Below are 25,855 nucleotides of genomic sequence, written 5' to 3'. Positions count from 1 at the left end.
ATGGAGCAGCCTTTATGCTCGTGTGATAACTGTTGTTGTAGGAAAATTTGACAAGGGGTAAATGAGTATCCCATGCTTTCCCAAAGTCAATCACACAGGCTCGCAACATATCTTCCAAGGTTTGTATAGTCCTCTCACTTTGTCCGTCGGTGATAGGCTGTACTCATGTCCAGCCTAGTTCCTAAGGAACTTTGTAGCGACTGCCAGAACCTCGAAGTAAATCTACTATTTCTGTCCGAGATAATGGATATGGGAACACCGTGCAGTCGTACAATCTCCCGAATGTAGGCTCTTGTAAGCTTCTCCATCTTGTCTGTTTCTTTGATAGGCAGGAAGTGTGCGGACTTGGTCAATCTGTCGACGATGACCCATATGGTATCCAGTCCACCCGTTGTCTTGGGCAACTTGGTTATGAAGTCCATAGTGATCCGCTCCCACTTCCATTCCGGTATCTCCGGCTGCTGTAGTAGACCTGAGGGTTTCTGGTATTCGACCTTGACCTTTATGCAAGTAAGGCATTTACTTACGAAGGTAGCAATCTCTGCTTTCATGTTAGGCCACCAGTATAGCTTTTTAAGATCCAGATACATCTTATCTGAACCTGGGTGAACGGAATATCGTGTGTTGTGAGCTTCGGTCATGATCAAGTCTTTGAAGCCACCGTGATTCGGTGTCCAGATCTGATCCATGAGATATAAAGCTTTGCCACCTTTGACTTCTAAGTTCTTATCCACCCCCGAACGTTTCCGTCGTTCCAGTTTTGGGGTGTGACAGTACAGTCCCACCAAGCTCTTCTCACGAACAATCTGCAAAACATTTTATCCACAACGATAAGCATAAATCTTAGCGACTTCCCCAGTATACCACATATTCCATCATACATACAATGAATCCACATGAAGTCCTAGGCTCTAATGCCAACCTATCAACATACATACAACATACATATCAGTACATAATGTGTAAATGCTATGGTCCTCCTATAGTCTTACAATCACTCATTGTTATCCGCCTGCAGTCTTAATTACTATAGTCATCCCATAGTCTTTCGTAAGGTTGTCATGGTCCTCCCATGGTCTTTCATACAAATTTCATGGTCCTCCAATGGTCTTTCATTCAATTTCCAGGGGCCAGATCCTGGTCTTTCATACAATCCATAAAGTCATATGTAGTTAGGGATCAGATAGACAGTCGAACAAATGGTGCATCCGAAAGCAATAAAAAAGACAAGAACTACGTAATAAGGCTTTAGACCAATAGTTCTCAGGCTATCTAACTTAACCAATAGGGGTGAGTATTTGGACCTGTGAACCAGACCGGACCGGACCATTTTTTTGGACCCCCGGGCCGATTCTCGGTTCTAGGATTTGAGCAAAACCGGTCCGGTTTTTCACCGGTCCGGTCAGGCCGTTTTCGGGTAAAACCGGTTTTGGACCGACTTATTTAAAAAAAATTATATTTTGTGAAATTCTTTAAGAAAACATATCTCATTCGTTTTAAGTTGGATTGACATGTGGTTTTTTCCAACAAGTTAGAACTTGTAGATGAATTTAGACTATAATTTTGTTGTTTTTGGTGTTATATTCGATGAGTTACAATCCTTCAAAGATGAGATATCAAAGCTGAAATATATTCAGCTTTTCATCAAGAAATTTAAACTTTTGTATTCTGTGAAATTCTTTAAACAAACATATCTTATTCGTTTTAAGTCGGATTGACATACGGTTTTTTCCAACACATAATTTAGAGTTTGTAGATGATTTTAGACTATAATTTTGTTGTTTTTGGTGTTATATTCGATGAGTTACAATCCTTCAAAGATGAGATATCAAAGCTGAAATATATTCAACTTTTCATCAAGAAATTTAAACTTTTGTATTCTGTGAAATTCTTTAAACAAACATATCTCATTTGTTTTAGGTCAGATTGACATGCGGTTTTTCCAACACGTAATTTAGAGTTTGTAGATGATTTTAGACTATAATTTTTGTTTTTAGTGTTATATTTGATGAGTTACAATCCTTCAAAGATGAGATATAAAAGCTGAAATATTTCAGCTTTTCATCAAGAAATTTAAACTTTTGTATTCTGTAAAATTCTTTAAACAAGCATATCTCATTTGATTTTAGTTGGATTGACATGTGTTTTTTCTGAACTTGTAATTTAGAGTTTGTAGATGATTTTAAACTATAATTTTGTTGTTTTTGGTGTGATATTCAATGAGTTCCAATCCTTCAACAAATGGTGTAAAGTATAAACAATCAAAGTTTGACCGGTCCAAAAGGCACAAGAAATGGAAATATATTCGTTTTTACGATTTGTACCATATCAAACCCAAAAAAGTATTCATTTTAATGATTTGTAACGTATCAAACCCAACAACATATTCATTTTAACGAGTTGTATCAAACCCAAAAAATGCATTTTAACAAGTTGTACCATATGCATGTAAAGTTGTACCGGTCTAAACGGATCCAAGAACTAGAAAACCCGGACCTGGACCTGGACCCGGTAAGTCTCATACAGTCCGGTCCAAGGTCCAACAGTCGGTCTGATCCAAATGCTCACTCCTTCTAACCACCTACGACCATTACTAACTTTACCCTAACCAATCATGATACCTAACTGCATCATACAATCCTCAGGCAACACCTTACCAATCTAGCATATCATGACATTACGTGTCCTACACTGCACAACATTACAAGGAGATATCTCGCAGTCAAATAGCATGCATGTACTCTAATAGTACCTCTATCCTAACATACAAAGGATATGCAATATCATACATGACATAGTGAGAAAACTCATATGAATCATAGAACCGAAGAAGCACAACAACATTTCCACTGCTTGCACTGATCAATCTCATGAACCGACTAACACCATACAAAGATAAATTCTTAACTCACAGCCCAAAACCTCCACGTTTGATCCAAAGTCAAATTGGTCAAAAGTCAACAGTCAACAAAAGTCAACGGTCAACCTTGTCAACGATCACCACGACGTGGTAACTTATTGGCTACTTCATGGGCATCACAGGACAAAACAGTCATGAAGCTAAGCTCCACCACGTAGTGGACCCTTCTTGGCTACGTTGTGGTTACTGCCATTAATCCATTTTCACATTAAGAGCTTAATCCTTACATATCAAGGCTCATACTTCCATATCAGATTCTTCTTAATGACTTAATGAATAAAGTTTCCAACTTTATTGATTAGGACATCACCATAAGACAAAATCTACAGCCCTAAGTCCATTAAGCCCTTAATATGACCAAACCTTGTGCATGGTTTAAAGGGAACCATGAACTAACACTTTTTCCATCAAATAAGGCTAAAAAATGGTCACTAAGAAAGTCTAAGGTTATGGAGTTGCTCAAAATTCCAAGAACATCCTTTACAAGGATTACAAAGGACCCCAAATGTAACATCCGGTTTTCCAGGTATTATGTTTGATCACTTATTTTTTTTAGTAAAAGAGAGGGACTCGACGAGTTGAGGCAAAGACTAGTCGAGTAGGACCGCGATTGCTGACTGGATTAATGAACGGACTCGACGAGTCGGAAAGGGTGGACTCGACGAGTCCGCGCTGTGGATTGAAACCCTAATTCTCGGGGTCTGTGCCCTATTTAAAGGCCTTTATGGCCTCCATTTGCGGCCACTACACCCCTGAGAAACCCTAGAGAGCAGAGAGATCGTTTGTGGTACAAGAGGAAGGCTAATTCACCATTTCTTGTGTGTTTTAGAAAGAAGGAAGGAGGTAGAACAAGCTAAGCGGGTTGAGGAGCTTGGATCCACTTCTATTTGATCAGAGGAAGCTGTTGGAGGTAACAATCTGTGCCATTCTCGTGTTTATAATGATTCTAGTGGAATCTAGGGTTTTCTTTATGCCTCTTTTAGTTGAATCTGGAGTATGTGAGGTCCCAAGGCGAAATGGTTCATAGATCTGGACCTTAAGAGGTCCAGAGAGTCCTTACCACTCTGCTTTATGCCATACCTTTTGAGTTATGAGCCTAGGAGGCCATTTTAGAGGTTATTTCACCAAAAGAAGCTTTGGGTGTGTTGCATGTGTACCAAGATTCGAACTTTACGTGATTATTAGGCTTGGGAAGGTCAGATATATAGATTAGAGAAGCAGATCTGACCTCAGAAGGTTATTTGAGTATGATCATGGAAGCAACTCGCCGAGTTCATAAGTGGACTCGACGAGTCGAGTCGGGGTTGCCCCGCGATTCGTGACAGGAGAAACCCGTCGAGTGGAAGGATGACTCGACGAGCCAAGAGAGGCTAGAAGGATTCAGAGGACCCGCATGGACTCGTCGAGTCGCCCATGTGCACTCGACGAGTCGGGTCAAAGTTTGACCGTTGACTTTCGTTGACCTTAGGGTTCTGGTCAAGACTGATTCAAGAGAGTTCAGGGAGGGGTAGAATGGCCTTCTACCCAATCTTTAGAGATGAGACTATGAGAGAAGTATTGATCGGGGATGTTATTTGAATGATAAGAGGAGGCTAGGTCGGGACGTTGAGCACGAGAGCTTATCCGACTTCATTAAGGTGAGTCTTCTCACTATATTGTACCTGGAAGGGTACCTATGTGTGACCGGAAGGTCTTATATGCTATGAGATGTATGAGTTGTATGTTGTTATGTGATATGTATGTGTTATGTATGCTATGTATGATAAGGACCGGAAGGTCAAGATGATATGGACCGGAAGGTCAAGAGGTTACGGACCGGAAGGTCGATACGGGTAGGACCGGAAGGTCATCCGGGATTCGGGACGGAAGTCCCCTGAGACACTTGGACCGGAAGGTCCCACAGAGTTATGGCCTGGAAAGGCGTAGGTGTTGTATGTGGTATCTTGTGGAACTCACTAAGGATTTATGCTTACAGTTGTTGTGTTATGTGTTTCAGGTACTAGCGAGGATCGCGGGAAGGCGCCGGCATGATCTGTACACACTCATAGAGATTATGTTTTGAGATTCTGGGAATTGTTGTTATGATGACATTGGATACAGTTTGTTATGATATTGTTTTTGATGATTTAAAAATGAAAAATTGTTTTGAAAATTTACGTCGTTACAAGTTGGTATCAGAGCCTTGGTTTGAGGGATTTGGGTGCATCATCGGGTGTATCTGAACTCAAACTTAGGATTTGAGAAAGTTTTTTTATGAAATAAACAATTTTTCTAAGAGAGTAAAAGATTTTGAGAAAGGCAGAACGGAGCAGTGTGTACGATCAGCCAGCGCCTAAACGGTGATTTCCCAAAATACCCTTACGTTATGTGTTATGAGATATTATGTGATATGCATGCTGAGTATGTTAGGTACTCATATTAGGACTAGAGTGGCCTGATTTATGATGCCTTAGCCTAGGAAGATTTCTGCTGCTATAAGATGGTTGAGAGCGAGTAGGTAGCAGTGAGGAGCTATGAGAGGTATACCGAAGGGTAGCCTATGCTAGCGAGATGTAGAGCACTTGCGATCTGGGATCCAAGGAGGAGGACTTAGGGTGAATACTGATGCGGTGTGGACGGTAGTATAGGGCCCGTACTACTGAAGACACCGGAGCAGTGCGCACTCTAAGTAAGAATCCTTAGGGTACTAAGGAACAAGTATGGTTGAGTTATCGAGTGCGAGTATGCTCGAGCGAGTCTCTGATATTATTATGTTGTATTTCAGAGGCATCATGGTTGGGACACGCCACAGACCTGAGACGAGCGGCGTGAGTGACGAGGAGCTTCGTCAGATGATCCACGATGAGGTGGCAGCGGTGATTCGAGCCGAGATTCCGGAGATGTTTGGGTCTATCAAGACCACATTGATTGAGACTTTTGATGAGCGGTACGCAGCGGTGAATGAGGCTGCGGCTGCTGCAGCTACTGCAGCTGTGGCTGCTGCCAGGCCTCAGGGAGGTGACTCGTTGTTGTTTCGAGAGTTCAGCAACACGAAGCCACCGGAGTTTGACAGGACGCAGGATCCGATCGCTGCGATGAGATGGATTTCTGATATTGAGGGATGCTTCTACACGTGTTCATGTCCGGAGCATCTGAGGGTACGGTTCGCGCTGAACCAGCTTCGCTTGGGAGCGAAGGACTGGTGGAAGTTCGTGACGGCGAGCTTCACTCTTGCAGAGATTTCAGAGGTGACCTGGGAGAGGTTCACCACCATGTTCAGAGACGAGTATGTTCCCCCGGTGGAGAGGGAACGACTGGCTCATGAGTTCTTGTCCCTCAAGCAGGGCACTGATTCTATTACTGTGGTTACTAGGAAGTTTCATGAGAGGGTGATGTTCTGCCTTGAGCAGGTGTCTACCGAGCAGGCACGCATGAGTCGGTATTTGAGTGTTCTGAGGAGGGATATTCGGGAGTTCGTGTCGAACTCGACTTACCAGACATTTGCTGACCTCCAGGAAAATGCCCCGAAGAGGGAGATTGAGTTGGAGACTCAGGCCAGGGAGGAGGCCGAGTCTCAGGGGATGGATCGGCGGCCGGCACAGTCTCAGCCGGCAGCCAAGCGGGCAAAGCCCGCCGATTTGACATCTGGAGGCCAGAAGGGCCGCACTTGCGGGAAGTGCGGCAAGGGACATGACAGGGCTTGTCGATCGGGTGCTTGCTACAAATGTGACAAAGAGGGGCATATAGCCAAGGATTGCCCCAAGGGATTCATGGTTTTCTTTCATTGCAACCAGACGGGCCATCGGAAGGCCGAGTGTCCGCAGCTGCGGGGGACAGCACAGGGAGCACCGCAGGGATCTGCCCCTGCCGCCGTGCGAGCTACTGAGGTTCGGCCGGTGAAGGTCGAGGCACCGAAGGCTCGAGGGAGAGCCTTCCAGTTGACAACGGAGGAGGTCCGCGCAGCGCCCGATGTCGTGGCTGGTATGTATTCTTTCATTTATTTATGCTGAGTTTGAGGTGTTGTGCTTATATTATGATATGTGTAGGTACTTTTCTTGTGAATTTTGTACCTGCTTTGGTGTTATTTGACTCGGGTGCGAGTCGGTCATTTGTTTCCTTAGCGTTTAGTCAGCACATCAGTATCCGACGAGAGGCGTTGAGTCGACCTCTGCGAGTTTCTATAGCTGACGAGCAAGCGGTGTATGCTACGGATGTGATTCGAGGATGTGTACTCGAGATCTTCGGTGTTGAGTTCCCGATAGATCTAGTCCCGATTGCAATGGGGGACGTATGTGTCATAGTGGGCATGGATTGGTTGAGCCGATTTGTGGCTGTTATAGACTGCGAGCGACAGTTGGTGACGATACGAGACCTTAGTGGGGGAGTACTTACGGTGTACGGTGAGGGTACCCGATGTGGGTCAGCGTTTTGTTCGGCTGCCAGAGCAAGACAGAGTTTACAACAGGGCTGCAGCGGGTTCGTAGCCTATGTGATGGATACACGAGTGGCCGCTGGGAGGCCAAGTTCGATTGATGATGTTCTGATAGTCCGCGAGTTCTCAGATGTTTTTCCCGAAGAGTTGCCGGGTGTGCCTCCCGAGAGGCAGGTAGAGTTTCGCATCGATTTGGTTACGGGGGCAGCGCCTATCGCCAAGGCGCCTTATCGCCTTGTGCCGCCAGAGATGCAGGAGTTATCTTCGCAGCTTCAAGAGCTGCTGGGGAAGGGGTTTATTAGACCGAGTAGCTCACCTTGGGGAGCGCCGATCCTTTTTGTCACGAAAAAGGATGGTTCACACCGGATGTGCATTGATTACCGGGAGTTGAACAAGTTGACGGTCAAGAACCGTTACCCATTACCGAGGATCGACGATTTGTTCGATCAGTTGCAGGGAGCGTCTTGCTTCTCCAAGATTGATCTGAGGTCTGGATATCATCAGATGAGAGTGCGTGATGAGGATATCCAGAAGACGGCGTTCAGGACTCGTTATGGGCATTACGAGTTCGTGGTGATGCCTTTCGGGCTCACCAATGCACCGGCGGCGTTCATGGATCTCATGAATAGGGTGTGCAGGCCGATGTTGGATCGTTCGGTGATCGTGTTCATTGATGATATTTTGGTGTATTCGAGATCTAGAGAGCAACATGAGGAGCATCTGAGAGAGATTCTCGGGGTATTGAGGTCGGAGAGGCTTTATGCCAAATTCTCCAAGTGCGAGTTCTGGTTACGGGAGGTCCAGTTCTTGGGGCATCTCGTCAACCAGAATGGGATTTTGTTCGATCCGGCCAAGATTGAGGCGGTTATGAGGTGGGAGGTGCCGAGATCACCCACCGAGATCAGGAGTTTTCTAGGATTGGCCGGCTACTATCGGAGATTTATCAGAGATTTCTCCAAGATCGTCGTGCCTCTCACCAGGTTGACCCGGAAGGGTGTTGCTTTTTCGTGGGGTCCGGAGCAGCAGACCTCGTTTGAGACACTTCGCCAGAGATTATGCGAAGCCCCGGTGTTAGCCCTCCCGGAAGGGATGGAGGATTTTGTGGTGTATTGTGACGCATCGATATCGGGGTTGTGTGCAGTACTTATGCAGAGGGGGCATGTGATAGCGTATGCATCGAGGCAGCTGAAGCCTCATGAGACGAGGTATCCCACCCACAATATGGAGTTGGGGGCAGTGGTTTTCGCCCTCAAGATCTGGCGTCACTATTTGTATGGGGTTCGGTGTACCATATACACGAACCACAAGAGCTTGAAGTATTTGATAGATCAGCCCAACCTGAATATGCGCCAGAGGAGATGGTTGGACGTGGTAAAGGATTACGATTGTGAGATCCTGTACCACCCGGGCAAAGCTAATGTTGTAGCTGATGCCCTGAGCCGTAGAGCGGAGAGTGCCCCGATTCGAGACATTTGTATGCGGCTGACAGTGATGACTCCGGTGTTGGACACCATTCGGGAGGCCCAGGCAGAGGCCGTGAGACCGGAGAACCGCAAGAGAGAGCGGGTGATTGGGCAGGTACCTGAGTTCGTTACCGATAGCCGCAGGCTTATGACCTTTCAGGGTCGGATTTGGGTGCCGTATGCAGGCGGGGCACGCACCACTTTGATGGAGGAGGTGCACCGATCGAGGTTATCGATCCATCCCGGGGCCACTAAGATGTATTTGGATCTTAAGAAAGATTATTGGTGGCCCTGTATGAAGAGCGATGTTGCATGGTTGGTTGAGAGGTGCTTGACCTGTCGCAGGGTTAAGGCTGAGCACCAGCGTCCGCACGACAAGTTGCAGCCACTTGACGTTCCCCAGTGGAAGTGGGAACAGATTTCCATGGATTTTATCACCAAATTGCCAAGGACCACGAGGGGTGTCGATGCAATTTGGGTGATAGTTGACCGGCTGACGAAGAGCGCTCATTTCCTTGCTATCAGTGAGAGCTCTTCTGCTGAGAGGCTGGTAGAGTTGTATATGAGAGAGGTGGTATCGCGACATGGAGTACCGATCTCGATCGTATCGGATCAAGATATGCGTTTCACTTCCAGGTTCTGGAAGAAATTCCATGAGGAGTTGGGAACGAGGCTGCATTTCAGTACCGCATACCACCCACAGATGGACGGCCAAAGCGAACGGACGATTCAGACGCTCGAGGACATGCTTAGGGCATGTGTGTTGGACTTCGGAGGAAGTTGGGACACGTATCTGCCGTTGGCTGAATTTTCTTATAGCAACAGTCACCATTCGAGTATCGGTATGCCCCCCTTTGAGTTGTTGTATGGGAGGAGGTGTCGGACTCCCATCTGCTGGGGAGAAGTCGGGCAGCGAGTGTTGGGTAGCACAGAGTTAGTGCTTCAGACGACAGAGCAGATACAGCAGGTCAGGCAGAGGTTGTTGACAGCTCAGAGTCACCAGAAGAGTTATGCGGATAGGCTTCTCCTGAAGGTATCTCCTTGGAAGGGAGTGATTCGATTCAGGAAGAGGGGCAAGCTGGGGCCCCGGTACATTGGGCCGTTCAAGGTGACCGCGAGGGTGGGCAGGGTAGCATATCGGTTGGAGCTACCTGCGGAGTTGAGCCAGATTCATGATACCTTCCACGTGTCTCAGTTGAGGAAGTGTATAGCCGACGATTCGGCGGTGGTGCCGCTGGAGGATATTCAGGTGGATGCGAGCCTGAATTATGCTGAGAGGCCAATCGCAATCCGGGATCGAAAGATCAAGGTTCTGAGGAACAAGGAGGTGTCCCTGGTTCAAGTCCAGTGGCAACATCGGAGAGGGTCCGAGCTGACTTGGGAGCCGGAGTTGGAGATGCGGGAGCAGCATCCAGAGTTGTTTGCAGAGCAAGACTTCGAGGGCGAAGTCTGATTCTAGTGGGGGAGAATTGTAACATCCGGTTTTCCAGGTATTATGTTTGATCATTTATTTTTTTTAGTAAAAGAGAGGGACTCGACAAGTTGAGGCGTAGACTCGTCGAGTAGGACCGCGATTGCTGACTGGATTAATGAATGGACTCGACGAGTCGGAAAGGGTGGACTCGACGAGTCCGCGCTGTGGATTGAAACCCTAATTCTCGGGGTCTGTGCCCTATTTAAAGGCCTTTATGGCCTCCATTTGCGGCCACTACACCCCTGAGAAACCTTAGAGAGCAAAGAGATCGTTTGTGGTACAAGAGGAAGGCTAATTCACCATTTCTTGTGTGTTTTAGAAAGAAGGAAGGAGGTAGAACAAGCTAAGCGGGTTGAGGAGCTTGGATCCACTTCTATTTGATCAGAGGAAGCTGTTAGAGGTAACAATCTGTGCCATTCTCGTGTTTATAATGATTCTAGTGGAATCTAGGGTTTTCTTTATGCCTCTTTTAGTTGAATCTGGAGTATGTGAGGTCCCAAGGCGAAATGGTTCATAGATCTGGACCTTAAGAGGTCCAGAGAGTCCTTACCACTCTGCTTTATGCCATACCTTTTGAGTTATGAGCCTAGGAGGCCATTTTAGAGGTTATTTCACCAAAAGAAGCTTTGGGTGTGTTGCATGTGTACCAAGATTCGAACTTTACGTGATTATTAGGCTTGCGAAGGTCAGATATATAGATTAGAGAAGCAGATCTGACCTCAGAAGGTCATTTGAGTATGATTATGGAAGCAACTCGCCGAGTTCATAAGTGGACTCGACGAGTCGAGTCGGGGTTGCCCCGCGATTCGTGACAGGAGAAACCCGTCGAGTGGAAGGATGACTCGACGAGCCAAGAGAGGCTAGAAGGATTCAGAGGACCCGCATGGACTCGCCGAGTCGCCCATGTGCACTCGACGAGTCGGGTCAAAGTTTGACCGTTGACTTTCGTTGACCTTAGGGTTCTGGTCAAGACTGATTCAAGAGAGTTCAGGGAGGGGTAGAATGGCCTTCTACCCAATCTTTAGAGATGAGACTATGAGAGAAGTATTGATCGGGGATGTTATTTGAATGATAGGAGGAGGCTAGGTCGAGACGTTGAGCACGAGAGCTTATCCGACTTCATTGAGGTGAGTCTTCTCACTATACTGTACCTGGAAGGGTACCTATGTGTGACCGGAAGGTCTTTTATGCTATGAGATGTATGAGTTGTATGTTGTTATGTGATATGTATGTGTTATGTATGCTATGTATGATAAGGACCAGAAGGTCAAGATGATATGGACCGGAAGGTCAAGAGGTTACGGACCGGAAGGTTGATACGGGTAGGACCGGAAGGTCATCCGGGATTCGGGACGGAAGTCCCCTGTGACACTTGGACCGGAAGGTCCCACAGAGTTATGGCCTGGAAAGGCGTAGGTGTTGTATGTGGTATCTTGGGGAACTCACTAAGCATTTATGCTTACAGTTGTTGTGTTATGTGTTTCAGGTACTAGCGAGGATCGCGGGAAGGCGCCGGCATGATCTGTACACACTCATAGAGATTATGTTTTGAGATTCTGGGAATTGTTGTTATGATGACATTGGATACAGTTTGTTATGCTATTGTTTTTGATGATTTAAAAATGAAAAATTATTTTGAAAATTTACGTCGTTACACCAAAGCATAAAATGATAACAATAATGATAAAGGTGGAAGCTTTATACCTTCTAAAGCTCCACAAGATGCAAGAGATGCAAGATCCGAAGTAGATACCACCTCTCAATCGACAAGCACACCACCTTCTTCTTCCCAAGATGTATTTCAAGGCTTAGAACTTCAAGACCATCACACAAAAATCAAGAACACTCAAGTGGGGGCTAGGGTTTCGAGTTAGGAGGGTGAAGGCTGAAGAGAATGACCTAGATCATGGGTTAGAGCCTTTAAATATGGAGGAAACCTTAAAAATATTGGTCTTGGGCTGCAACAGCTGCCACATCATGGTGATCCTCTTGCTACGTCGTGGAAATAAAGCCAATTCCATCTTTATGACATGGCCATTTCGTGGTGACCTCTTTACCATGTCGTGGCATATGGTTTTCCCCAAAACCTTATCTTTAAAATCCTCAAGTCCTCGTATAATCTGGGAAACGGGTGTTATAAAGGCGTAAAAGTTAACATAAAAACATAGTCAAATATAGAGGCAGTGAGCCAAGGTATGTGTATGTGTGAGAAAGAGAGTGTGTGTGTATGTGTATGAGAGATAGATAGATAGATAGATAGATAGATAGATAGATAGATATTTTTCAAGTGAGAAAGAAAGACATAGTAACATTCAACGAGAGGTCGGCAACTCAAGATAAGGGGTGATGAGATCTCAAAATAACGGGACGGGGGCCGACAAGAGCTGGAGACAATGACTACGAAGAGCAACATTTACGTACGGTGGATTATTTATCGGTGTTGCTAGTTAGTGATGACAGGAGAGCTGAAGAGAACATAGACTGGTTAGGGTTTATATTTTTTATTATGACATTTTCCTCTTCAAAATTTTGTGGGTTTAAATAACAGTTGTGTGTTTTCTTGGACGAAAGTATTTTAAACTTTTGATAGAGTTGAATTTGTGATTATGATTTTTGAGACTTTAATTTTCAAATTTAGATTATCTTTTTTAACAATTTGTTGAATTAGATGAAAGACTTCAAAAAAGCAGTAATTATTTAATAAATAAATAATTAAAAAGACTTCAGCCATAAAAGAGGGGCATGCAAATGCATAGTTATTTAATAAATAAATAATTAAAAAAAATATCTCCAATAAAAGTTCAAAGTGATAGCTGTGGCGGTGGGCTTAAGTGGAATTAACAAGCGATCAATGTAAAGCTTATGGTGTGGGCTATATTAGGCTTTACAAGTATATCAATTGAAATAGTTGGGGTGGCACAACATCGACTTGGCCATGCATTGGCTCCATCACCGTGGGTTTGTCATGCATTGAAATAGTTGTAGTGTGGTCAATATACTCGAGGTGATATATGTAAACCGACTATGATATTGGAAGTTGTTGCATCTCATGATTATGGATTTGTCATGCGTACTTTGGGGTTGGAAGGTTTAACAATGGCATATATGTCGTACGGGCACTTAATATGTCATTCAAGGTGAACATACATGATTACAAACATAGTTACTACCTTTGTGAGGGGATATACCCAGGTTACTCCACATTTGTGAAAGCATACGCGATACCTAGAACTAAAAAAACGAAGATATTCACAAAAAACAAGAACCTACTAGAAATGATATAGAGAGTGCATTTGGAATACTCAAGTAGTACTGGCATGTAGTGAAACGAGATGCACAAATCTGAAATAACGAAAGGTTACAGATAATAATATATACATGTATTATAATGCAAAATATAATGGTTGAACATGAAGGTAGAGATATTTTCATGTACGCCGAGAACGACATACTTAACCTGGATCAACAATTTATTCTATGTTCGATTGAATTCTTAACAGGAGTAGTTGAAATTCAAAATGTTGAAACGCGCCAATATCTTTAAGAAGAGCTAGCGGAACATCTATACTAAAACAACATGGTTAAATAGTAGTAACATCTTTGAATTATGTTTTTATGAAACTTTTATTTTATGTAATTTTAGGATCATTATTTGAAGGTTTGGTATTTTTTTCTATATTCTTATTTTTATTTTAGTTGCTTAGGTTAAGGTGTTTTTTAGATTTATGTAATGTGATTTTTTATTTTAATTAAAAATCTAACACTTTAAATATATTTTCATTTGTTTTCGATTAAAAAATATGATGTATAGTAATAGGTATACCAAGGTGTTTATATGGTGACTAGGTGGAAGTGACGTCACATCCCACCATATTTGTTTTAGAGATAACCATAATGGATAACCTTATTCACAGTTACAATATTCACTAATCACTATTATACTCACAAGTCACAACCCTTAATTGATACACTCAACTGACTTTAGAGCATCGTGATCCTAGCAATACCATATTGGTACATTTTTTTTATATATATTTACTCAATAATAGTTCTTAAGGATTCGTTGAATTGGCACATTAATAAAACTTCTCAACCCAATACACTTATGCACCAACGACTTATTCAATAATATTTTCCTTATTCTTCCCATAAGTTGTAAGAGTTTTAGGATTAATGACTTAATTAACATGCCTTTTACTATTTTTCTATTCGATTGTATTATCGTTTTTAGGTTATAATCAAAACAGGTTGAAATGCCAAAAAAATGTATTTGATAAGTCAACTCGAAAACTTAAACGTGCTAGCCATGTTGACCCATTTTTTAATCGGGATATGTCTAGCCTCAAATCCAACCCGTTATTTTGAGGTCTGGTTTGCATTTTGTTTTAATATATTGTTACATGGTTTCGCCCTTACATATAACTATATCCATCTATTACTATGTAAACTTATAAATATAATCTAACATCCTTTGTTTTTGTTTTCATTTTATTTGTGTTTATGTGTATGTACTTTCCTAATTTACATTTATTATGTTAAATTTAGTGACTATATGTATAAATTAAAAATAATAACATCATTTGGATATATGTAAGGGGTAAAGCATTGCCATGAAATTGATAAGAGCTCAAAGAAGTTTAATTTGTCTCGGTAGTTCTCGTTGTAATGATAACTCTTAGATGATCTTATTAGTCTTTATTACACGTTCAAGATGGTTAAAGCCAAAAAATTGCATTAATATTAGATTAGTTTACTTTAACGATTTGATCGTTATAAGTTGGTAAGATGTGGTGAACAACTTATTAATCAGTGTTCAAATTATAACACCATTCAACCTCTTTGGTTATGGGGATTCATTTGCATTAGCTCTAAAACGTGATGCATAACCTCATTTTGCAGCGGGATTAGCCGGTGAACGAAGATGAAAGTTTCCTTTAAAAAAAACCTATAACTATACACACAATGGTAAACTATACCACCGATAGTCTTAATATCTTACATCTCAAGAATATCATGTGAATTTGAATCGATAGTTAAAAAAACATAACATTTGAAGAATTGAACCCAAAACTTTTATTATAAAATTAAACATTTTAAGAGCTTCTCCAACCACATAACACAAAAATACGGATTATTTAACATCAAAATGGTGATTCAATTCCAAACAACCTTTAAAATTGTGTTTTTAGAGGCTTTTATATTTGGCCTTCATATTTGGTGTTAAAAGAAAGATAATACACAAATTGTGTTAAATTTAAAGGTTGATTGAAATATTATTAGCCTTTAAAACACAAAATTAATAATAAACTGAGGGCGGTTGAAATTGCTTGTCTTTCACTTAGAATAGATACATATAAGTGTTTGAAAAAATTTGATACAAATTTAAAACCGCTTTTTGTAGACTCCAATTTGATTTTTCCTTTTCCTTTATAATATTATTTGAACTTCATAAATTTCCCTACACCAAACTCAAATTATAACATGGAGGTGAGCGAAATTTCCATAGTAGACAAGTTTTGAAATAGAAAATTTGAAGGTGAAAAAATGCAACTTCGAAAACTATAGGGATCAGTCTGAACATAGATGAAATCTGGAATCCAGGGGGGACCAAAATACACGTGGCGAATCTCTGCGGCAGTAGGATGTGGACTTGTGGTCCGCCGCCAGTGTCTGTGAAAAAGAAGCACTGCTAGTTAGATAGGTCCCACTTGCTACAGTATGCTGTTTTTTTAGTTCAGGCCCAACGCTACTGTTAGGTTACTGTTCCTTGTTGTACATAGAGAAAAACTAAACGTGATTCGATTTATTATTATTATTATTATTATTTTAATGGCAGACATATATTAAGAAAAAACTAGCCAGGGGTAGAAGGTACACAAATGTTGGAGAACATAGGAGAACAAAGACAACACAACAAAAGATCAAATAAAATTACTGTCTACATTAGCATTCTAGAATTTGGTCACAACACCAATCGATCCACCTTAGATTTTGTCCTCTCCGCTTCCGAGCGTTGATCCATAAATAAGAAAGGGCTTGTACCTCATATGCTAACACTGATTTTGATCTCGAATTAGTAGCATGAACCTTACCGTTTCTAAATCTCCGAATTACCCACATGAAGCGTAGCATTATAGCTTCATGAAACACCCTCAACCTTTGATGCCCACTGAGCCGATTTTTACAATCTAACAATTCTCGACAAGAGGTGGTGAGTTGTCACACCCCAAAACCAGGAACGGCGGAAACGTTCTGGGCGGAGGACGTCATGTACAGTATCATAACAATGCAAAGTGGTAAATAAGCAACAACATCATCCATTGCATTAATAGTATAATTTCATACATGTGTGTTCTTTCATTGTAATAAGACACCAAAAATGAAACAAAATAAAAGACGAGTTTTGAACATGATCCGTCTTCTCAAAACCTGGTCGACTGTACCTGTCTACTGATGACCTGAGAATACAAGTTATTTTAAAAGAGTTGATCAGCATTTAAGCTGGTGAGTTCATAAGTATTTAGTGTCAATGTTTGTATAAGTTTGATGAAAATGTTTGTAAACGTTCAATGTAAATGTTTGTATATGTTTGAAAACTCCTAGAAAATCCTATATTTTCTACTAGTATAAAAAAAGTAGTCTTCTACCAAGACCCGACTGTTTTGTATGTTTGTTTCTTTGTAAAAGTGGAAGCTTTTCCCAAATATGACTATCATTACCAAAATATAGTTTTATATTACCCTTTATGTGAGAAGATCACAATTTGAATATAATGGGAAAATGTATATGTGCTGCAGTATTATTTGTATTAACTACTGAAGTAATAACTACCTTAAACCAAAAGGCTTATATAAGGTAAAATGTGATGAGGTTGTTACCATACTAAACTGACTATAACATGACGATGAAAGACGTCGGAAGAAATGACATTTGACACCCGTAGACTTGCAAGTCCCACTGTAGCGAACAACAAGGTGTAGGATAGTCAATCCAGTATAGATCTATATGCAAACTCACGCTCTCCCTCCAGGAGATTCTGGTTACAAAACGTGACATAACGAAATGGTCGATGTGTCATGAAGTAGTATCTCACATTATGTTATCTCTGAATCTTGTTATAGTAATAGTATTCTATGTATAGTATTCTCTGTTATAGTATTCTCTGTTATAGTATTCTCTGTTATAGTTTTTGTATATGATAGTATTCTCCTAAACTATACCTATTATAGTTTACTAGTAATTTCTGTAGTTTGAATGAATGAAGGTATGCCTTTGCTACCCAAAGGTACTGAACTGATTGATAGTATTTATTTTTATATCTACATATGTATACATAGTATATAACTGATATTTAAACGACATTCGGACAAATAACCGATACTCTCAGGCCACATCCAAACAAGGAAAAGGAAATAAAGCGAGTTATCAGTACTAAGTCCTTTAAACATTACTTATATAACTATACATATATAGACATGCATTTGACAATATATAAGTTTAAAAAGAAGTTTTGTAAAACATTTGAAGAGTTTAATAATAAATATTGATGACTTGATGTCAATTTATAAAACGATTTAAAAGCAGTTTGATTGATAAAACAGTTTGAAAGTATAAGAAATCCTTTGTTTGAAACACAGTTTGAAGTGTATGAAATACTTTGTTTGAAACATAGTTATAAATCACATGTGATTGATTATATAACTAACATGTTTTCTACTTGTATTCCCCCCATAAAAGCATTTAAAATCATTTAAAAGATAGATTAAGGGGGTATGAACTCACCTGAAGTGAGTGATGCGAATGTAAGATCGGTAAAGGATGCTAAGTGTCAAGTGAAGACTTGAGCACACACGGATCCTATTTAACATATAATGACACATATATGCTTACAATTAGTGATTAAACAACTAATTAAGCAAGTATAGACACCCTAGAACATGGAAAACACTTGGATTCAAGTGTTATAAGTACAAAAGGGTTGCATCTAAGGGGTTGTATGGCCTCACTTTGGAGTTTACAGCCAAGATGACCTTAACACATGATTTTACGGCCCATGGTAATTTCCCCATGAGTTTACGGCCGTAAACTCATGGTATTTTGTACCGAGTTGTTGTGTGAGGTCTTATAAGTCATAATGAAGTGTTCCATGATCAAGACTAAGCCTTAGGAAGGAATGGAAGCACATATGCACTACTAACTAGTGTTTACGGCCCAAGGTGATTGCCTTGGCCGTAAACACCATTTGTTCTTGATTCATTTGATGTTTAAGATCCTATACTCTTCTTGGAAGTATTCTAGACTTGGTTCCAAGGCTTTGGAAGGGATTAGGGCTCATTTGCACCCTTAATTAGGGTTTACGACCCAAGGAGATTTCCTTGGCCGTAAACACCTTATGATCTTGTTTTCTTGATGTTTTCTAAGTGTAAACTAAGTGATTCAAGCATATAACAAGCTAAGGCAAGAGTACTTACAATATAGAAGCTTGTAAGGGTGTTTAAGGCTCAAGAACACTAGTGTGTGTTCTTGGTGTTCTTGGTGTTCTTGGTGAAATGAAGAACACTTGAAGATCTAACCAAAAAAAGAGATTTCATGGATGAAATCATGTGTATTCACTAGATATGGAAGGATATCAAGTTGAAAATGGAAAGATTACTTACTAGATTGAATATTGGAATGAAAGTTCTTGATGATACTTGAGAGTAAACCCGAGTTCTAGGCTTGAAAGTGTGATAATGAATGAAAATGGCCAAAATTTCATATATATGCATGGAGTTTACGGCCACCATGATTTTACGGCCGTAAACCCATGGTCTCATGGCCGTAAACTCCTCATTTGAGGGTTTAAAGCATGATTGGTGGTTTGGAACTTTTGTTGACCCATTCTAGTATTTGATCCTTTGATGTACTAAGCTCAGAATGCTCAACCAGACTCAACACAGTGCTAAAAGTTAGCAGAAGCAAGTTGGACTTTGATTGAAATGTAGGGTTTGTACAAGATAGAAATTTCGAGTTGTCACATCATCCCCCCGTTAGAGAGAATTTCGTCCCAAAATTAGAGTTTAAGCAAATAAGTAGTTACAATTATCTAAGTAAAAAGATGAGGATATTTCAGTTTCATCTGATCCTCGCGCTCCCAAGTGAATTCAGGTCCTCGCTTGGCGTTCCAACGAACCTTCACTATCGGGATACGGCTTTGCTTCGTTTGCTTGACCTCTCGGTCCATGATCTCTACAGGTTCTTCCACGAAGTTGAGGCTCTCGTTGATCTCGATCTCGTAGAGTGGGATAACAAGAGTATCGTCGGACAGACACTTTCTCAAGTTCGAGATGTGGAAAGTAGAATGTACGTTACTGAGTTCGCGGGGTAAGTTAAGTTTGTAAGCTACAGGACCGATTCTAGCGAGAATCTCGAAAGGCCCTACGTATCTTGGATTTAGCTTTCCATGCTTTCCGAAGCATATCAATCCCTTCGAGGGTGAGGCTTTCAAAAGGACTCGGTCTCCCACCTGGAATTCCAAGGGTTTCCTTCTTTTGTCAGCGTAGCTTTTCTGTCGGTCTCTAGAGGCTTTCAATCGTTCACGAGTCTGAACGACCTTCTCTGTCGTTTCCCGAATGATCTCCGGACCTTCGGAGCAAATACCACTGCTCCTAACTCAAGATCGTGTGTTTTATAGTTGACTTCGTGTGTCTTAAGCTGACGGGAGGCATAGGCGATGACCTTTCCTCTTTGCATAAGAACACACCCAAGCCCTTGGTTGAATGCATCGCAATACACAATGAAATCTTCTATCCCTTCTGGGAGGGATAATATCGGTGTGGTGTACCAGGCTTGTTTCAGTGTTTGGAACGCCTTCTCTTGTTTCTCTTCCCAGTCAAAGGCCACGCCTTTCTGGGTCAGTGTAGTAAGCGGTTTCGCGATGCTTGAGAAGTTCTGTATGAACCTGCGATAGTAGCCAGCGAGACCTAGAAATTGACGAATTTCCGTAGGTGTCTTCGGTGCTGACCAGTTCTAAATGGCTTTGATTTTGGAAGGGTCCACGTGTATTTCCCTTCTCGCTAACAATGTGGCCCAAAAATTCGACTCTTCAAATCCAAAACTCGCACTTAGAGAACTTCGCATAGAGCTTCGCTGATCGTAATGTTTCTAAGACTTTCCGTAGATGTTGTTCCTCCTTACTTCGGGAGTAGATAAGTATGTCGATGAAGATGATAACAAACTCATCCAAGTAAGGACGGCACATCCTATTCATTAGATCCATGAATACAGCTGGTGCGTTGGTTAATCCGAACGACATTACTACAAACTCGTAGTGTCCATAACGAGTTCGAAAGGCTGTCTTGGGGACATCCTCCTCTAACACTCGTAATTGGTGATACCCGGATCTTAGATCTATCTTCGAGAAGTAGTTTACTCCTTAAAGTTGATCAAATAAGTCGTCAATGCGCAGTAGAGGATAACGATTCTTGATGGTAAGTGTGTTCAACTCACTGTAGTCGATGCACATATGAAACGATCTATCTTTCTTCTTTACGAACAAGACCGGTGCTCCCCATGGTGAGAAGCTTGGCCTAATGAATCCCTTTCTGAGAAGTTCGTTAAGCTGACTGGAAAGTTCTTGCATCTCTGCCGGTGCTAGACGATAGGGCGATTTGGCTACTGGGGCAGCCCCTGGAATTAAGTCGATTCTGAACTCGACTTTGACGTTGAGGAGGAAATCTTGGAAGTTCTTCTGGAATGATGTCGGAAAGATCTAAAAAAAGTACGATTACTCATGAAGTAAGGAAAAAGGATAGGTACTTCTGTTCTATTTGAATCCCCTGTCTCGATCGGCGAGAAATGCATTTGTTTGGCTCCTAAGTTTATTCGTATACAGCGCGATCACTCGTAGTCTTGAGTAGTCTCCGTCCTGAAGTTCGTATTAGAAGTCATATTTGGTTCATCAATCATAGCTTCGCGTATACGAGTCGTATATAATTAAGATTGAAAAGACCGTCGAATAAATGATTCTTCTCTAAGCTCACATCCAAACAAGGAAAAGAAGTTAAAGCGGAATCATCAATTCTAAGCCTGTAGAACCTTGATTATATACCACCCTTGCGTATACATTCCTCAGCGATAGATTAACCGTATGGGTCTTCGGGTTGAACTCGACGTACTGTACGAGTGGTATTCCGGGGAGGTTTGCTGAGGTTTCTTCGGGAAAGATACGAAACATAAGATACTCTCCGCATGAGTACCTCAGAGTTCTGGAATGACGATTTCGTAAAAAAGCGATTACGGGGAAAAGAAATTTGCGCACGAAACTGGCATTGTGAGGATCGAATTGACTCAAGTTAAATGATAATGTCGGACTACTCGGAATAAAAGGCGTTAGACTAGTTTAGAAAGGTGTTACAAAAACATAACGGTGCAACTTTGACAGAGTTTCAGTACTTTAGTTTTATCTACAAGACTACTGTTGCGAACAAGGTATACTACAGAAAGCAAGTATACGCAGCACGAGATTCCCTTGTCTGACGGGATCTCGCAAAAAGATATGACTCGAGTTGCACTAGTTTTTAACAGTTTATAAGTCTACTATATTGAAACGCCCTAGAATTTCAACGTGGATCAGGAGAAGTCTCTCCTTCAGCAGTGATCCTTAGTATCTTCACGTCTGCGCCAGAGTTCTTTGTTATTGGACAATCCTTCTTGAGATGTCCTATTTCACCGCATAAATGACAAATCTGGCTTGCACCAGCATCGGTGGTGGAAGTGAAGTATCGGGTCGGAGTTATGTGGATACTGTTGGATTAATGTCTAAGTCCATAACTATAATTGGTAAGACTTGACCCGACCCGACATGGTCCATTTGGGTTGCATGACATCATGCATTTGGATAGACTATAATGAGAGAAATAACACTTAAGGTTGGTTAATATATTATAAGTTCTAATATATTAATAAGGTTATTTAATTAGTATTGATCAAGAATTAATTTGGAATTAATTAAGTGATCAAAAGGAGACTAATTAAATATATGGGTTGATTGTGTAAATCATTCATTCTTATATATGTGGGCTTGTGATCCAAGATTTCTTATGTTGGACTAAGTCCATGGGGTGACCCATAAATACTCCATGGAGGTTAAAATCCATGGATCATAAGGAATGGGTAAAGTTATGAGTTACATGGTGTAACCCTAATAGCCACCATAAAAAAGAATCCCATGGCTCAAGAAATCGTGCACTAATGTGTGAGTGTGAGGGCTAGACGATTTCAAGGAGTGTTCAAGTTTCTCTCAAGTTATTCCAAGTGTATTTGGTGTTGTGTGAACCATTTGAGGTGTCACACTTGGGGCACTAGGCACTCAAGCTTCATGAAGACATTCTACATCAAAGAGGTATGTATTCTATCTTGTTATATTTATTATTTTGTATGCTAGATTAGGATAATACCTTGGATGTTCATAATTGTATGTATAATAGAGAAAACATAGATCCAAGGTATTTAGGGTTGCATGTACACTTAGGAGTGTTAGAATGCTCATAACCCTACAGTGGTATCAGAGCCAGGTTTGTTTTCTTGTTATACTTGCAAAAGTAGCTGAAAAATCGAGTTGGATGCATATATTCGATTGTTTTGGCTGGAATTGGACTAGGAACATTACCCTAAGATGTTTTTGGACTTATAAACTTGTTTTTGATGTGGTAATGTTCATGCTAATCCAATTTCTAAGATAATTGTCATAATTTCAAGATTTGTATTAGTTTGTATGTTCATGCTAATTTCTTGAAGATTGATGATTTGAATTATCTTGTTCTTATGAGGTTCTTAGATTAATAGAAAAGTTGTGTGAAATAGTTGTTTTCAATCCATTTTAATCTAAGAGTTGATTCCAAACTGTGTTTTTGTAACTTGTCCTCAAGTTATATGAAAAGTCACATTTAAGAATCATAAAACTCATAAAAGTTGGCCAAGGTTACAAAATGAAGAGTCTAGTTCTAATTAAATGGTTTTATGACTCCATAACTTGTCCTCAAGTTATGGAGGTTCAAGAGTCTCTTCATTAAATTAAAAAAAAAAGTGTAACCTTAATTAGTTCCATAAGTTACAATAAAAAAAAGTTTTTTTTATTAATTAGTTTAAAGTCTTCCATAACTTGTCCTCAAGTTATGGAACTTGAAGAGTTTTTTTTTTTTAATTAAAACTACTTTAAACTCATAAGTTATGGAATTAATTAGTTTTGAATAGTTTCAAAACTTGCCCTCAAGTTTTGGAATTTGAAAAGTTTTCACTTATGAATACTTTAATTCCAAGTTAGCCCTTAGAATTTTAAAAGTTAAAATTCAACCCTTATACTTTATAGTATTATAAGTTAATAATAAATATATGTATAAGAGCAAGTCAGTCTTACCGTTAGTAGGCCTCATTCACGAAGCCGGTCTATAAGGGGGTATAAGGTTACTGCCTATAAAATGGCAGTTTAATGGGTGTCCACTCTCACCCACCGCTTCCTTGACTGGTGGAGGGTCGTTAGCCGAACGGGTAGGACAAGGACTATAATTCTCCCTTCATTAAAAGTATTAATGATAAATACTAAGTAACTAAACTTTTTATAAATTCCCAATCTTAGTTACTTAGGAAAATGTGAATAAGGTGCTAATCCATGAAATTACACTTTGCACTTTGTTTAAACCGTTAGTGGAGCGTGTGTGGTTAACCGGCACACTAACCTGAATTTAACAAAGTAGGCAAAGGGTAACTTAATATTTATCATAGTATCGGTGGAGCTCGTATGGTTAACCGGCACATCGATTGAGGGGTAAATATTAAGGGTACCAAGTATATTTGCATGGTTACTTCACACCTTGTTTTGTGATCCTCGGCATCCCAGTCACAAAACCTGAAGGGCACACTCGAGATTGAAACATGCCTTTGAACAGTTCAATGAATCTCAAAGATCTAGGACTTTCAAATCCAATTAAAACCTAATAAATTATTTCGTTTTTCATGGTGGAAATTGGTGAATCGTTATTCACCTACCTTCAAATATTTTATAGCTTGGATTACGGCATCCCTCTTCTAAGTTATAAAATAGTTTGTTGGGTCCTAGCCTTAATATTTCATATTGGGTGTCATATTAAGGACTTTAAATCAACTATCTTGAATATCTCTCAAAAAGATGTCTGGTCTAGACATTTATGATCTTCCCAAATCTCTTGAAACAAGCTTTCCTAAATGAAGATGATGTCCCATGGATATCATACTTCTTTCACCTCCTCCAATTATTCTCCCTAACCCACAAGTTCCTAAAAAGTTTAAGGTCACTCAAGCCCTATTGGCAAGGCAAGGTCTAGGTGTGATCACATCTTGGAGATGTAGTCACATATTGACAAGCCGGGAGAGTTGGGTGTCAAAGTCTTGAGAAAGTTGGTGGCTCAACTACTTTCTAAGTCACATAGTGAGTTCTTTTGGGAATCCTATGAAACAGACTAAGACAAGACCCTTAATGATCTTATCTATTTGCTAAGATCAACTTCCTAAAACGCTATGGACATTGACAATGATGACATTGGATATCCAGTAAAGCTCTCTCTTCCCAATGGAAAGGGATCGGCCATAGTCAACTCGGTTGACCCAATGGTAAAGAGAGAGGCGAAGTCTGAGATAGTCTCATTATTAAGGGTCCATAGGTAACTATTGCCAAAGGAAGGGGCATTGGTTACGAAGCTGCCAAATTTACCTAAGGATGTTAAAGTCAATAAGTTTGGCTCTACTTCAGGTAAATTCCATTGTCTAACTCTATTAAGTACATGCTGATTCTGATCGCGAAGATGGATTTCAATCGCATGGTTCGGTGATCAGAATTTTGGGCTATTACTTAAGAGTTATGATATTTATATTGCTTAGGAATAGATAACAACAAGGTTTTCATATGGATTGTAAGGATAAGTTTTTCCGCAAAGTTTTAAAATAAAAGAAAAAGGTTTTGATTTTATTTATTTTAAGTATCCTTACAATGGCATTTGTGAAAAGTTGTTGCTTATAAGATTCCATTGATAGCAATATTGGAAAAATGGATTTGATTCTTTCGGTTGTGGTAGTGTCTAATATTACCAAATAAGGAAGGATTCTCATCACCCAAGGTTCAATTGGACCGAAACTTGGAATCATGCAAGTTGTATAGTATGATGAATGAGAACTTTCAACTTGGAAAATTAAGACTAATTCCTTATGTGAATAAGGAAAGGACTAAGGGATCGAGTACACATTCTTGTGCACTGGTCAAGTCCACCACAAAAGATCAAGAATACTATTCGTCATGATTTACTTAAGTTCAGTAAATATGGTTATACTTATAAGTTTAAGTATAAGTCTGTAGCATTGGAGAAGTTTCAATGTGAGACAGAACGAATAAGAAGAATCAAAGTATGGCAGAAAGATAAAAGTTTCTCAAATCTGAAAAGATGGGAGAGTACTTTAGTATCATGTTTATGATCATCTTAATGATTAAGATACCATATCACAATTGGTCCTCTAAAGTCATCTTAGTGCATTCTTATGACTAAGAAGAGGAGTCATGAATTGTTGAAATGGTTAAATCA

Source organism: Lactuca virosa, chromosome 6, assembly GCF_052849685.1.
Source record: "Lactuca virosa cultivar CGN04683 chromosome 6, Lactuca_virosa_CGN04683_v6, whole genome shotgun sequence".
In the NCBI taxonomy this organism is placed as follows: domain Eukaryota; kingdom Viridiplantae; phylum Streptophyta; class Magnoliopsida; order Asterales; family Asteraceae; genus Lactuca; species Lactuca virosa.
Note: the sequence above shows the minus strand (reverse complement) of the source record.